General features: G+C 39.4%; 1 protein-coding gene across 1 annotated transcript in view; it reads left to right on the forward strand.

Moving 5' to 3' along the window:
* The first annotated feature begins 1,405 nt into the window (after positions 1–1,405).
* Positions 1,406–15,562, forward strand: part of lingo1a (leucine rich repeat and Ig domain containing 1a) — a 99,031-nt gene continuing 84,874 nt past the window's right edge. The window contains exon 1 of the mRNA XM_044036208.1: positions 1,406–1,710. The gene's annotated coding sequence lies outside the window, so the exon portion shown is untranslated. The remainder of the gene's footprint in view (positions 1,711–15,562) is intronic.

Below are 15,562 nucleotides of genomic sequence, written 5' to 3' on the forward strand. Positions count from 1 at the left end.
ACAAAGACAACAATCATTTTGAATGATTATTTTAAATTTGATGTGACACACTGCAGAAATGTGCACTGGTTTGTATTATTAATCAATGAATTTAGAGATTTAAAGTCAAAGATTATTTGGATTTAAATCAAAACCTTTAGTTCACATAGTCAACTGTGGAGTGGGCAACCAGTGATGGGCTTCTGCTGACAACCATAGGTCCAGTGAGGAGAGGACTATTCACGGAGCTCTTCCCACCAGGCTCCCATCCAACCGACTTCCACTGATTCTTAATCCTGTCTTTTGTAAACTGATCACAGTAGGGTGTCCTCACTGCTTATGCCACCCAAACTCTTAACCCCTGCTTCTAAGTCCATGCTGAGCATGAATCAGCAGTGTGGGATTATATGGAGTGAGTCATGTCAGCCAGTGGGTGCCCACTGTGCTTTTCACTCTCTGCAATTTATTTGATTGGTTGGACAAAACTGACTGTTACACCTGTGAATTGAGTGTTGTTACGGCAAAGAATAAATAACGTGTCCAATGATGGACAAAATAAAGATGTCGCTCTCCATGTCATGTACTATATATGTTTGTCATGTTTAACATGTGAGAAACATACAAAAAATTCTGATGAGATCTAGTCGGGGTAGCTCATAGCCAAGTGGGAAAGGGAAATTAGCTGGTGATCGAAGGGTTGCTTATTGGAGTCTCCCAGGCTGTGGTACCCCTGAGCAAGGTACCCATCCTCATTGCTTGTTAACTGGACACTCTAAATAGACCCCAGCCACAGGGGGGCGCATCCAGTGTACTCATGTGCCCGGGTAAATCGGAGGCTTGTGTCAGGAAGGGCATCCGGCATAAAAATCAAATATGCAGATCATCTTCTGTGGTGACCCCTACAGAGGGAGAAGCCAAAAGAAAAAAAAACAACTGATGAGATCTCATGGATTTTGATGTTGTGATAGTTGTTTGCAAAGGTAGTTGGCATGCACTCATTGTTACCATGTCCTATCCAGGGTATATTTGGATGTTGTTCATGCTCCTCCTCCTTTTTTCATCCTTCGCTGCTAAGCTCACAGCATGTTTACCTGCTCAGCTTTGCACACAGTTATGGCAAATGATTCATCTTTGCTGTATTCAAATGTGCTGTTTTTCAAAAGAGTGTGCTAACATATTTCATGAACTTCTGCTATCACACGTGTACAGCACAAACTAGTTCCGACTGAAATAAGAAGGGAATGAGACACATTCTCACCCCCCCTCCCTTCTCTCCATCCCTGATCACATACTGCGGCTCCTCCTTCCACCTTACCCTCCTCCAGATCCCCTCCCTTCTGCTGTGTCTCTCTTTCTCTCCGTCTCCATCTCTCCTTTGCTCTCACTCATTTATTCATCCTAGGTGAGACTAACAGAGGATACACCCTCACTATGTGTGAATGTGTGTGAGTTGCCATGTGAACCGCATGTGTCGGTGTGTGCACACGCTGTGGCTCTGCAGCTGACGGGAAGGACTCATGAAGTGCTCTGGACTTGGATATCAGATCCTTCTGCTCATGTGTGTTTGAAACATTTTTTAACAACACTCCCCCCATTAAAGAATCAAATTTTCTTCCTCTCTGGGCAACATCTCGATGGAATCTTCAGTCCTTAGCCCCGTCTCTTGGATTTAAATTGCAACCACCGTGGAATGAAGCAAGCAATTTCTGGATTTCCTTTGTCACAGCTCTGGTAAGGACAACTCTCTTCCTTCCTCTTCTCTACCTCTAAAAAGGGAGGTGGATATACAGAGAGAGATCTCTGTTTATCCATCTCATTTTCTTTCACTTCCTACCCATTTTATTTCTCATAACATATTGACAGGTGCAAGCAGCACACATTATGGGATGGGGAAGCAGTTAAATGAGGCAGAACAAACTATTTAGGACATGGAGAGAGGGGGGAAATGAGGATGGGCTGACTGGGAGCATGAGCGAGTGTAGGGAAAGAAGCAGGGAAAAGAAATGTGTTGCGACACCAGCAGTGTTCCTCACGCTGTCAGAGGCTGGAGGGAAAAATGCTCCACTTGCTACTTGCTATTGATCTGCTGTTATTTTCAGCGCACGCCCCTCAGAGACAACTTGGCATGGTTTACCTGACAGTGATCCTATTGGTTTTAGCCAAGTGTGAATACTGACAAGGTGGTACTTTGTCATAATGAGGGTTTTAAATTCTGGTGCGCAGAACAATGAGGATGCATGTGTGTATGTACATGTACATGTGTGTGCTGCATCGTGTTCGCAGCATGTAAGGACAGCATGGCGGGATGTGTGCTGTGCATCATGTGAGTGTGTGTGATATTGTGCTTGTTTTTTGTTTTTATTATTATAATTATCATTTGTACATATTGTCAGAGATGCCTTTGGTTTCAATGTGGTTCCACCTCGTAGCCTCCATGTTAAGTTGTCTGAATATCTGAAAGGGCCTTGATGGGAATGTGTGTAAAGGATGCCTTTTAATCATGTTATTACTTGGTGTTATATGTTATTTCATTAACAATGGCACTGTTATTACAGTTTTTCCACATGTTGTTGTATATAATGCTATTACGTAGTGATGTTGACTTTTTTCACTTTCTTAGATGAAGGGATAAGGCAAAGTTGATGGTGCTATTTTGGTCTGCTGTGCATGCCGAATGATCCTCTTTCCTTTTATCTTTAGTGCTGTCTTGTTATTAATTCTATGCTCATCTCTCTCTCTTGTCTGAATGAACACAAGGAGTGGAGTAAAAAGACTTTGAAATACAAGGGAACTAGAGAGAAGGGGAAGCAATGGTAGATTAAAGCAGAGATTGCTGGAGGAAGGTGAAATGGGATGAGAACATAATACATCAATGAAAGACTGACAGGAAGCCAGAGACAAGAGGACAAAAAGACACATAGACAAAAGAGAAGGCGCTAACAAGGGCTCTTAGGCAAGCAAACTGCTTCTCAGGCTTGTGCTTTTGGTAGGAGGTCAGTTTACACACATCCCTGCTCTCCACAGGAAAATGTGATAGATAGGCCAGGGCTTGCATCTCACACATGCCACCCTGCATTTCCTGTAAGGGACATCAATATTTATCACATTTCCCATTTCAGACTAGAAACTGTGATAACACCGGAGGATGGAAGAATAATAAAATATAAATCAAATTACCACACCTTGTGTAGATCCTCTGCCTTTGTTTCATTTATAATTCCTTCCAGCACTTTAGGCAAGGTCAGCTGATACAGTTGCACGTTGAAATACAGGTGCAGTCACAATGGCCCGTGTTTTCACTGGTTGGGTTGCAGATCTTAGTCATATTGACACAGGCAACAGAATCTTATTGGAATATTTATATTTATGCAGGCAGATTGGCTCAGATGCAATGTATATATTGAATGGGTTTGCCTCATTACTGTATAGCATCGCTATCAGTGTAAACAGCCAGGCTGAAGTGTCCTGATGCATTATTAATATGGATTTAAGGGTTTTAAAATAAACAATTTGGACCCGGCTTTACTCAGTGAAGCTTTTATGAGGGTTTTAGTGCAGATCAGGATGGTATCCAGAATACATCACTATTCAATTCTGAAATGATGCCTCCTATGTTGACCTTGCGGTATTCTGCTAATTGATTACTATATTTGGTGATTATTAAGTAATAATGTTTCCCAGTCTCCCTCTCGGTCTGCCTCACATGCGCATGCACATATGCAGCATGTGGTAATGTGCCGCTAACAGGAGCTGTTTTCGAGCTAATCGGCTGCATTTAAAGCTTAACATGTGGTGGGTGACATGCATCCAAGTGTGACTCACAGTACTTGTGAGTGTTCCTCCACCCACATGTCGGAGGCATGGCTACTGGTCCTCACCAAATGAGAAGTTAATATCTCATTTTTACTCCACTTCCAAGGCAATTATCCTCAAGGCCATTTTTAGGAAATAATGGTTATTACTGAAGTGGTCTCATGATTTACCATGATGCATGAAATGAAGTTGGCAAATGTGTTACAGCAATTCCCAACTAATGCTGTCCATAGTGGTGGGCTCAAATTGTAGTCATGTGGATGTGAACCCAGTGGACTCAGTGGCTAGACACTCACTGACAAGAAGACATTTCTCTCTGTCAATATTAGACAGTTCAGTGCAGTTCTACCATTAACTACAGTCTCAAAAAAAGAGAGAAAGAATGATCTCCCATGTTTCCATTATAAGGTCACACTAATTCACATTGAATGCAGTATCTGGGTAAATTATGGGCACTGTTGCAGTGACGTCAATGAGATTGTTAGCAGGGTATTCAGTCAAAATATACTAAAAATAGACCTGTGCATAATTCTGTATGTGAGTCTTTGCTGTTTACAAATGAACATACCTGAACACTGTTCAAAACTGATAGTGTGCACTTTGAGAACAACATTGTATTTGCTCTTATGTATAGGTTATAATTAGTCTAGGCAGTTGTGTGCTGTCTATTACATGAGCATGTAAAGGTGTGTTTCCACTAGAGCAGGGGTGTCAAACTCATTTTTGTTCAGGGGCCACATACAGCACAATTTGATCTCAAGTGGGCCGGACTAGTAAAAATAGTAAAATAATAGCATAATAACCTATGAACAACAAGAACTCCTTGCTTTTTTTTCTCCTTTGTTTTACATTTAATGAAGGATATTTTTACAAAACATGACATTTCTTGAGAAATATAAGTGCAATTTCAACAATATTGTGCCTAAATGTACTATTTACACATCACACTGGATCTAAAAAGGCACAAACATTTAGTCACAGGTATGTGGAAGAGAAAAATATTGTATTTGACATTGCGTTTAGATTGTAATCGTAGTGTGAAATTTTAACAAATTCATCCTGTGGGCTGGATTGGATCTGGCCGGATCTGGCCTCTGGGCCGTATGTTTGACACCCCTGCACTAGAGGGATTTTCACCAGTTCCTCGGGACTTTACCAGGAACTATGTGTGTTTCCATGCCAGAGACCAGAGAGTAAATTGAAGTTTCAGGAAAAGTGTTGACTTCCCCCTTTCACGCTTCACTGTCCTGTCCAATATAGAAAAAAGGCCCCAAAAAATATCTTAAAAAAACCTTGTCACGTATTCTCACTAGAGCGTGTCTCTTTACAGTAGTAAGACATAAATGTCCTTCATGTTTCTGTTGTGGGTTTGTTCTGTGTTAATGACCTCGACTGTGGAAGCCTGACATTCAATTTGAGTTTTATAGTGATCCAGTCATTTTCGATACTTACTAGTGGGATTTCCGTTAGTTCCGCTGCTCCACTAATCATTGTCACGCTGTTCCTCCTGCTCGCTTGCACGCTCTGTTGTCTCTCACTGCGCCAGTGACTCTTCACAAAATGTGAAGAGTGAAAGTTCACCTCTGCAGACAGAACTTGACATAAACTCTGTATTTATTACTTTCACTTCACATCACTGCAAAATCCCACCAGACAGACAAACCTGGTCTTGTTGTGCATTGGGTGTGTATTACAGCGCATTCTCTCTCTCTACTTTTACACAAAGGCCACAAATAAATAATTTTACACTAGTTTACGATAGCTTTTTTGGTTTGAAATAATGAATTATGTATTACACAATAGTGACATTGTTGCTGTACAGTTTACAGTTTCATTATTCCACCTTGGGGACTGGAGTGGAACAGCTTTACGTAGGTCCTTACGTCATCCTTGATACATTTCCCCTGGTCTTTTACTACATAAAGGTCCTGGTATGCAGTAGAAATGTGACCTACTGTAAGTAGGACTCTATTGTCAGCAGCTGGCAGGAGAAGAATGTACATATTTTATTAATGATCAAAACATGCTTCCTTCTGTGCCTGGCAAACAATCACAGCTTTGAGGAAAAAAAACAAAAAATAAAAAATAAAATATGAATAGCCCCGCTCTTATTTGTTTGGTTGTAGCCAGGTAACGCTGAATCATTGATGAAACATTAATATTGTATAGATGTGTAATCAGTATTAAAATATTTAATATTTAATTCATGATCATTTAATATTTAAAGTGCCAAAGTAGTAAAACAGCAATTGAATTAAACTCTGATATGTTGGTTAATTAGCACTTAAATATACCATTTTTGTAGCTTGAACACTATAGGACACTATAATATATATCATATATATATAAGCACTCATTTACTTCACAAAAATAATATTTTCAAAATTCAGTTATTCAAGTGTCACTGTCCTCCATTCCATACTCACATACTCATTCACATGCACTCACATATTGTGTGAAATAAGGTAGTCGTCTGCAGTTGAATTTATGAACACTAGTCATTAATGGTTCATGGAGGATGACAGAGCAGTTTTTGTTCTCTTGGCCCTGCAAGTTTCGCCAGACGGCTGAGAGAATCTAAATGGTGTAAATTGAAAACCATAAATAATTCAGTAACTGCTTTTATCTTCTGCATTTGGATGCATTGCTAAGTCAACACAATAGAGATTATTAGATGTGATAGTGTCAGGGATATTCACTGCTCCCTGACCCTTGTGTTGTTCCACAGTATCATATCAAAAGCCTCCTCTGTTGCCCTAGTTTTTCAAATGAACTGTCTCTTTGGAAATTAATTCAAAAAATAAATATGGGGTTGTTGTTGTTGTCCTCATCATGAAATAAGGCAAAGGTTGTTTTTTTTGTCTAAATTCATTTGTTCATCTCTTTATTCATAGCTCTAAAACAAGTACAATGGCTAGACTAGCACTGGATTCTATTACTGTGGCCCAAGAGGAGTCCTACAGTTACAAGATGATTGGTTTGTTGATGATTTTCAGCTACTTTTACCTCCTGAATTTCATGTTTAAGATGTATGATTGTTATAAATGTCATACATTTGTAACAATCAATTTCTCATTTTATAGTTGATTTGTAGATCATGACCATGCTTTTCCCAGGAGGGAGTAAAATGAGTGCGATAGGTTGTTGGCAGCTTGTCAGTGCTATAAGTTGGAGGATATTTGCAACTTTCCCACATCCTGTAAATGGTAAATACGCATCTGAAACTCACTGTTGAGTAGTGGTGGGTGTCACCAGTGTTTAATGTAAGATGAGTGGAAAGAGGGTGTGGTTTTAGTGGCAAAATCACATTATTTATTATTGTAGTTCTTATTACTGCAGTCAGCTGCTTACAAGATTAGTAAAACTGATTTAACACAATTTAACTACAACACAATTAAGGTTGTTGAATGCACATATGCTGCATTTGACTGAATGATAAGCCATGTTTTCTTTATGTGACACTTTGACTTTCTATACTATACGGAACCTATACCGTAAAGGGCCCCATTTGTAAGGACAATCCATTTGTGGGTTGAGCAGCAGAGTTCAGTATATGGGTTGCGCCCATAAAAAAATTGCCAAATCTTCTCTGCCAATGCTGAACAGCTTATTCCGCTATTGACTCTTGTGTGGCACCTCCCTCACTGGAAAAAAACAAGACTTGTCATTATTGGAGGCAATCTCAATGCAGAAAGATATCGAGGTGAGCTTCTGCAACCAGTGATAGTGCAACTATCTCCACAGTCTGGGAGATGGAATGACCTGCCTGCAGTCCTGACCTCAACCCCATTGAACGCTTGTGGGATCAGCTGTATTGGCTGACTTGTGACAAACACTTGTTGAAGATTGGCATGCCATCCCACAGCAGTGCATGACCAAGCTTTTTCTTGTTTCTTCGGACTTCAATCATCCAATCCAATAATCGACACCAAGCAAGAGTCAATAGCAGAATAAGCTGTTTGGCATTGGCAGAGAACATTTGGCAGGTTTATCATGGGGCGGAATCCACAAAAGCATTTTCCTTACAAATGTAGCACCATTAAAAAGGGAAATGAACAGGCTTTCCAAGGGTATAGGCATGGTTACAACAAAGAAATCATCGACCAAACACACATTTCCTTACTTTTTGTGCTAAGTTTAGATACAGGCTATGCTTATCTCTTGCCTCAGGTACTACCCTGCCCCTTTGACGGGCCCGGCTCCATGCACAGTGACACCCTTACAGATGCATTTCTTTGATCAGCCTAAGAGGATACATCACTCCATTGCACAATAACCTCAACAATGCCGGCCCATATCATATTCAAGTAGTAAATACATGGCTACAAAGCAACTTTTGGGTTGGCATTCATCTACTTGAACTCAGTCACATGTGCTCATGCTCCATTTCAGCCTCTGTGTTCCTCCAAGGAATATCATCTAGCATTTGTGGCTCCCTGGTGGGGAAATACTACCACAGCAGGAGTGTCCCACTCTATCTTCAAGATTGTGTTGAAGATTTGTCTCCTGTGAGACCATCACCTCTGTTACTAGCACTTCCAACTCCCTAAAATGCCTAACTAGCTCTTACTGTGCGCTTCTGGATGCACTTTGACTAATTAACGAGATTAAATAATACTTACTCTGTAGTTTTACTGTTGCCCCTTAGTTGGCAGTAATTGGATCTTGTGAATGATATGTGACTATACTCCCAATTCTATTTAAGGCTACAGATTGTTGGTAGATCTGTCCTAAAATGAGCCAACATGACTCAGTCATTCACAATCCTGCTGTGAAAAGTATCAATTCCTCTCTCTCTCTCTCTGCACTTTAAGTGGAGCCTCACATTAGAGTGAGGTTCAACTGATACAGAGATCTACTTAACAAATCATATATATTTTGTCTTGTCTTGAAGAGGTGGCTTAATTGTGGTAGATCACCTTTCAGTCTCAATTTACAAGGTTATTGGCATTCCATCCCACATCTTACTTCTGTTGAAACAATTTGTGCCAGTTCATTACTGACATCCAGATGAAAGGACAAACTATACTTGTGGGTTGACGCTCAATAAATTCTCTTTGATTGCTGGTCCAAGTTGTGAGCTGCCTACTGAAATTGAGGGGGAGGGCAGATTGGATAAATCCCAAATGCTCATTCAGATGCTTTTGGGCTTTCAGAAGTATGTAAGTCAATATATTGAAGCTTTAGAGATGGTAATGTTTTGTATACCAATAAGTGCTGGTTCATATTGAGGATAAATAGTTGTTTTCCCCCTCTGGGTGTCAGCCTGTCTGATGATATTTCATTGAATTTAGATTTAATTGGATTTGTTCTAAACCATGATGCCCAGCTTACCCTGACTAATGCACATTTGTCAAAAGAAGCATGGAGCAAACCATCAGAGGCCGTTTCTCATGCCTATGTTTTAACATTCAGTGAAGTACATGTGAGATTAGAGATTTGTACAATGTGTTACTTGATCTTGCGGTTCAGAATCTAAATTGTGGGTTTTAAGAAAACTGAAAACCATCTCAATATAGCCTTTTTTTAAAATGTATTAATGTCTGAGTGACTTTGACATTTTTTTCTGTACCCAATTCTGTACAAAAAAACCTCAAGACAAATCTGCTGTGTTAGGGATTTTTTGAAAATTATACAATCAAACCATGGAAATAAGTTGTTTTAAATGAAATTCAAGTTTGAAAGTGTCCCTACAAGATTTTAGTCCTTACTCCCCTGAAGTTTCCCCTGAGAGTCAAAACACAGGCTCCCGCAAAGCCTGCCAGTGTCTCTAATTATCATGGATGATGCACACAGAGCTCTATTTTTGGAGAAATGTGGCATCTGTGAAATAAGTAATGAGGAAATAGATTTTAGTCTTTTAAAAGAAATTATATTTTTATCACATTTCACATCAAGGCAAGAATACGCATTGTAAATAAGCGATGACATCAAGATAAGATGAGTACCGCTTGTGCAACATGGTACAGTACATCTAACTAGGACCTGACATGTTGATGTTCTTATTGCAATGGCTTTTGAAAATTATGCAAATTGGTGTGTGTGAAAATAACAGAGTGGATGTACTATATGTTTTCCCATTAGTGGTCAAATGAGCAGGTGTGTTGGCTTGTTATCAAGCAGCTGAGCCTTTCGTTTGGGATTTACTGTGAAAAGGGAAAGAAAACAACGCAGCTTACAAAAGAAACCTGACTATCATGTACTCCAAAAAAAAATTGACAATAGCCCTTATAGATAAGACATTGAGAAGACCAGGCATGGTTGATCATCATGGTGTGAGCTTTAATGAATAGGGCCGTTTAAAAATGGTGATGTTGTGATGAAAATGCCACTGGAGCGATAGCTGGTCTGAAGGATTGTCACTGTGCTTGTGCTTTTTATTTAGGCTCAGGCTTCACCCTATGCACTTTCCTTGCAGTGTTTGTTGTCATTACAATTCTGGTCAGTGCTGCGCTTTCTCATCTTGGCCAGTATTTATTTATGCAGCACCTTTGTGCACGATGGTCTCTCATTGTAGCACTGCCCACTTTGAAATAAACACAAATCCTTGCACATCAATGTTAATGCCAATTTTCTTCCTCCAGCTGTCAAGAAAAAAAAAAAGGACAGGAGCTTTAGGCTTGTGATTTTCAGTCATGCTGATTATCCAGGCAAATACAGACATTCTAATAATGCTTTTTGTGTAAAAGCAGTTCGATGTTTGCTTTGTATTCGATCTAATTTCTGGATTTATGATGCCATTGAAGGTTTCTTTCACTTCATATTCAGACATTGTCCACAGAGACTGATGCATCTACTGATTAATGTACAGGCCTAATATTAGATATTTCACTGTTCCACTTGTGATTTCCTTTATGCTCCTGAGCATCAACACAAGAATATGTGATACGTGTGTTGATGTACAATGACATCAAAGGTCTCTAGCTGCTGAGGTCATAATCTTGTCAAGGCACTAGCAACAACATTTTGAGAAAAGAAATCTCATTTCATGTTGCTTGTTGACCCAATAATGTTCAGTTCACCAAATATGTTATATAGTTAAATCTGAACACTCTGCTTAAAAAATCTAAATATTACAAATGCAAACAACAAATATGTTATATAGTTAAATCTGAACACTCTGCTTAAAAAATCTAAATATTACAAATGCAAACAACAAATATGTTATATAGTTAAATCTGAACACTCTGCTTAAAAAATCTAAATATTACAAATGCAAACAACAAATATGTTATATAGTTAAATCTGAACACTCTGCTTAAAAATCTAAATATTACAAATACAAACAACAAATATGTTATATAGTTAAATCTGAACACTCTGCTTAAAAAATCTAAATATTACAAATGCAAACAACAAATATGTTATATAGTTAAATCTGAACACTCTGCTTAAAAAAAATCTAAATATCACAAATGCAAACAACAAATATGTTATATATTTAAATCTGAACACTCTGCTTAAAAAATCTAAATATTACAAGTGCAACCAACTCATTGTCAAGTTTCCTACTGTGTATTAGCTCTTTTAATACAGGGGTTTCTCTTCATTCATGACCAAGTATGAAAATGAAAAGTTTTAGTTGTCTGAAGCCTCTAAAGAGATTGTCCACCCACACAGATGTTTTATTTTTCACTCCCTGAGCCTGATTACCTCTCTTTTTTTACACATTCCGTTCTCTGTGTTATGTTGTATCTGTTGGCGTAGAACACCTTTTCACCTTCATTGGCGTGACAACAACATGGACTTTGTTGACAACAGCAGCACACGCCGCATATTCCATACACCTTATTCACTCGATAATAATTCATTGCAGACATCTATGGGAGACTGGAAGTCTAGGCTAGTCTGTCATGTACTCGTCTTTCACTCAAAGTTCAAAACAGAGCTCTTTCCTTTGGAGAAAACTCTGGAGAGTGTTGCCTGATAGTTTATGCAGTCTGTAGTTGGTACTCACCAACCTAAAATTAGGCTATATCTATGCAGCTTGTTGTTGGTGAGCAGCATCAAAAAGGAGGCTCTGTCATCAGCATTCTTGTTTACATTTTGTGCGCGCATGCACCGCCTCTTTGTATTGCAGCATGTAGTTAATTTTTATTCACATTTGATAGTCATCAACAGTTTGCTGCAAATGAATACCTGCCAACCTGTATGCATTTTGTGTACCAGGCATGCAATATATTTATGACTGCATAAATCCTCACAATAAGCATAAATAAATAGCTTTATTCATGGTGACAGTTAAAAAAGTATGATGATTGGTCATGTTCTGGGCCACACGGTTGATGTAGTGGTTAGCAGACCCAGGTTTGCGACTTGGTCAGAACAAGGGCCTCTCTGCATAGAGTTTGCATGTGCTCCCCTTGTGTCCATGGGTTTTCTGCAGGTTCTCTGGCAGTCCAAAAACATACAAAATATGGGGATTAGGTAAACTCTAAATTGGCTGTAGGTGTGAATATGAGGGTGAATGGCTGTTTGTCTCTATGTGTCCCTGTGATGGACTGGCGATCTCTCCATGGTGTACCCCGACTATATCGCACTATGTCAGCTGAGTGACCCTCATGTGGAGGATGAAGCGGTAGAAGATGCTTTCGAGAATCCGCCCTTTACCTGATATTAACTAGTGTTGGTAGTCGTAGCCTCCACTCTCTTCACACACTAAAATAGAGTTCAAAATAATTCAATGTTTTTATGTATTCAGATTCAGCTCTAAAAACGACTGTGTGTCACTTTTATGCCATATTGACTGTACAATGTAAAAAATATCATCAACAGGTCTTCTCCGTCTATTTTTGCTGGGAACCTCAAAAAAGAAACATCATATGCGACAAATAGACAAGACGCCTGAGCTCCAAAATAGACGCGTGTGTCACGTATGCACACAAACTCTCATGCGTGTGTCACGCGTGCAGTGTGAAGACTCTCATGAGTCTCATGAGCTGCACTCACTGAAAGCATGTGCAGCTGTGCCTGTGTGTGTGTGTGTGTGTGAATAATCATCATTGACACCTGATACAAGCTGTGTAAATATAGTGTTGGTTTAACACATTAGCATTGCTACCCATCACCTGCTCCAGCAGGGGAGCGAATGCTGTCAGCAGCTGAGAGAGAAGATTATGATGAAGGCTCCCTGCAGCTACATGCTACTGCTATAATGACCTTAAGTGGGCTAGGCTCAGGTGAGTGTTCCTCACTTAAGTCAAATTGGAAAAGACCCTTGGAGCAGATCGGTGCACTGGTGAAATAGCAGCGATCTCATATGGGATGGGATAAGGTGAGCATGATTACAAGATGAGCGTCTTGTGGTTCAAGAATGCATTATGGAACTTGTGAGAATAAAAAAAAAAAAATACACACGTGACAAGCTTTAATAGAAAGTGTTATGACTCCTTTGATGGCTGTGAAGTGTAAGATACTTACAGCGGTATAGTCTGCCAGAAATCTGAGGAAGAATTAGTACAGGGGTATGTTATTGAATGACCTATGCATAGATACTTTAACCATATTGCTTTAATTGCACATTGCATTGTGATTGCACCTGTGGTCAAACACTGGTGGAAATATGATCCATGGATGTTTTATTTATTATATGAATGAGGCTACACTTTATTTAAAGCTAATGAGATGAGTCTGTGACAGTCCCCACTGTGACGGTTCAAAGAGGTCTTTATATGAACGTCAGTGCATTCGAAAAAAAAGGGAAAAGAAAACCAATATAAATTTATAATATAAATGTAAAAGAACAGACTTGTATAACGCTATCCTGCAAGGCCATAGCTGCTCTGCTCTCAAACCAAAGCTGACATTTCATTTACAGCCAAAATGAAGAGAACTTTTTGTGAATCAGGTTATTTTACTGGTGTAATTGAAAAGCTTTCCTATTGCTCTTAGTATGACTTGCATGGTATTGGAGATGCATTATAGGTGAAACCCTACTGCCATACAATAGGTATAATATATTAGATTTCTGGTCACTTTTATCCAAAGCATAACACTGTACTTGAGCTTAACCCTTGCAAGAAAACATTGAGTCTCATTCAGAAAGCATTGGCAATTCCACTGTATATCGTACAGAAAATGGAACTCTCAAGAGGAGAAAGAGAGAAAAACAACAACATTGTGTCCCTTGAGGTAGCAGCTTGTGTCACTGTGAAAAGGGTCAAGCTGCAGCGCTTATATGATTGGGATTGTGGATTTAACCTTTAAGTGAGTTCTGTGAAAATAGATGGCAAGTGGACAAACGCTTCGGTGTGGATAATCGATTGCTGATGCCCTGTGCTCATACTCTCCTTGGCTTAGCTGCTTCTTCACTGCGTTTAAAATCTGTCTGTAGAAGTGACTATCTCAGGTTCTTCAAATTGTTGATATCATCTTTAAACCCTGGTTTGCACTGCAATAGTTTTTTTTTTTTCAGTTTGCTGGAAACTGGTTGGGAAACTGGCTGGAAATTGATTTCTCGAGTTTTCTCTTTGTTGTTACTTCCTGCCAACCTCTGACGTCTTCCAAGCCAGGCTAATAAATGAACCTGTGTCACATATTTCTACAGAAATGGTTTTCGTTTCACAGATCTATCTTGAAGGAAATGTAGAAAATAAACACAGCGAAAGAGAGTGCAAAAAAAATGTTGCTAAAAGTAGAATTTAAAACTGCTCTACTTCAAATCAACCCATTTTGATTCAGGTGATTGGATTTCCAGAAAAAACACAAACAGAATACTGCAGGATGGTAAAGCAAAAGCCCAATATTGTCGATAAAACAAATTATCCGCTTATCTCTTTCTTTCATCCTTGTTGTAGGAAGTAAGTAATCACAACATATTTCTCTTTAGCAGAATTCTAGTGCATCCATTTGTTTATGTCAGGGTTTTGTGGCCTTTAGGTCACATCATGTCTAGAAAATACGTCTGCATATGCAGGACAGTACTCTTTCTCCTGGATTATTAGGTTTCAATTTCAGAGAAATGTGTGTTTTGAAAGATATACAGCATTGATGCATAGCTCTGAAACAGTTGATCTGTGCATGCCTTCATTTCCTACTGGCTAAAAATAGACTCTCAGTGAGGAGGAAAGACAGTAAAGCATATGAGCTGTAATTTCACTGTGCATAATACACTTTTATCTGGCCTTTTTGAAAAAAAGTCAGTCGGCAACACTTAATATCTAAATCTGACATACTTCAATGTTCCATCTGCTCACAACTAAAATCCGACCTGGACTGAAATCAGCTCTCTGAACCGTTTCAATGTGGTTTCAGATCACAGCACAGATACTGCCCTCATCAAAGTCACTATTGACTTACTCCTGTCAGCTGACAGCAACTCCCTCTCCATTCTCATCCTAATTGACCTCTGTGCTGCCTTTAGCACCATCATTCACTCCATCCTTCCCTCCCATCTGGCACCACCCTGTCCTGGTTAAAATCCTACCTCACTGACCACCACTATTTCATCAGCATCAATAACACAACACAGACCCTTTTTTTATTCCAAGGCTTCCCCCAAATGTGGGTGCTTGGTCTCCCTGTCTTCATTCTGAATATGGTTCTCCTTTTACAGCCGTCACTCGCTACGCAGTCTCAAACTGGCTGGACGCACACAAACTTCCTAAAACCAGATCCTTCTGCCGGTTTTCCATTTGTATAACGGCTGTACTGTTTCTCTTTCACCCAACATCCTCAACCTCATTGTCATTTTTGATCAAACCATTTCCTTCGAGCAACACATCATCCAAAATTGCCTTCATTCGCCTGAGAATCTAAGCCATCTTAGTAT

Source organism: Solea senegalensis, linkage group LG10, assembly GCF_019176455.1.
Source record: "Solea senegalensis isolate Sse05_10M linkage group LG10, IFAPA_SoseM_1, whole genome shotgun sequence".
Lineage (NCBI taxonomy): Eukaryota > Metazoa > Chordata > Actinopteri > Pleuronectiformes > Soleidae > Solea > Solea senegalensis.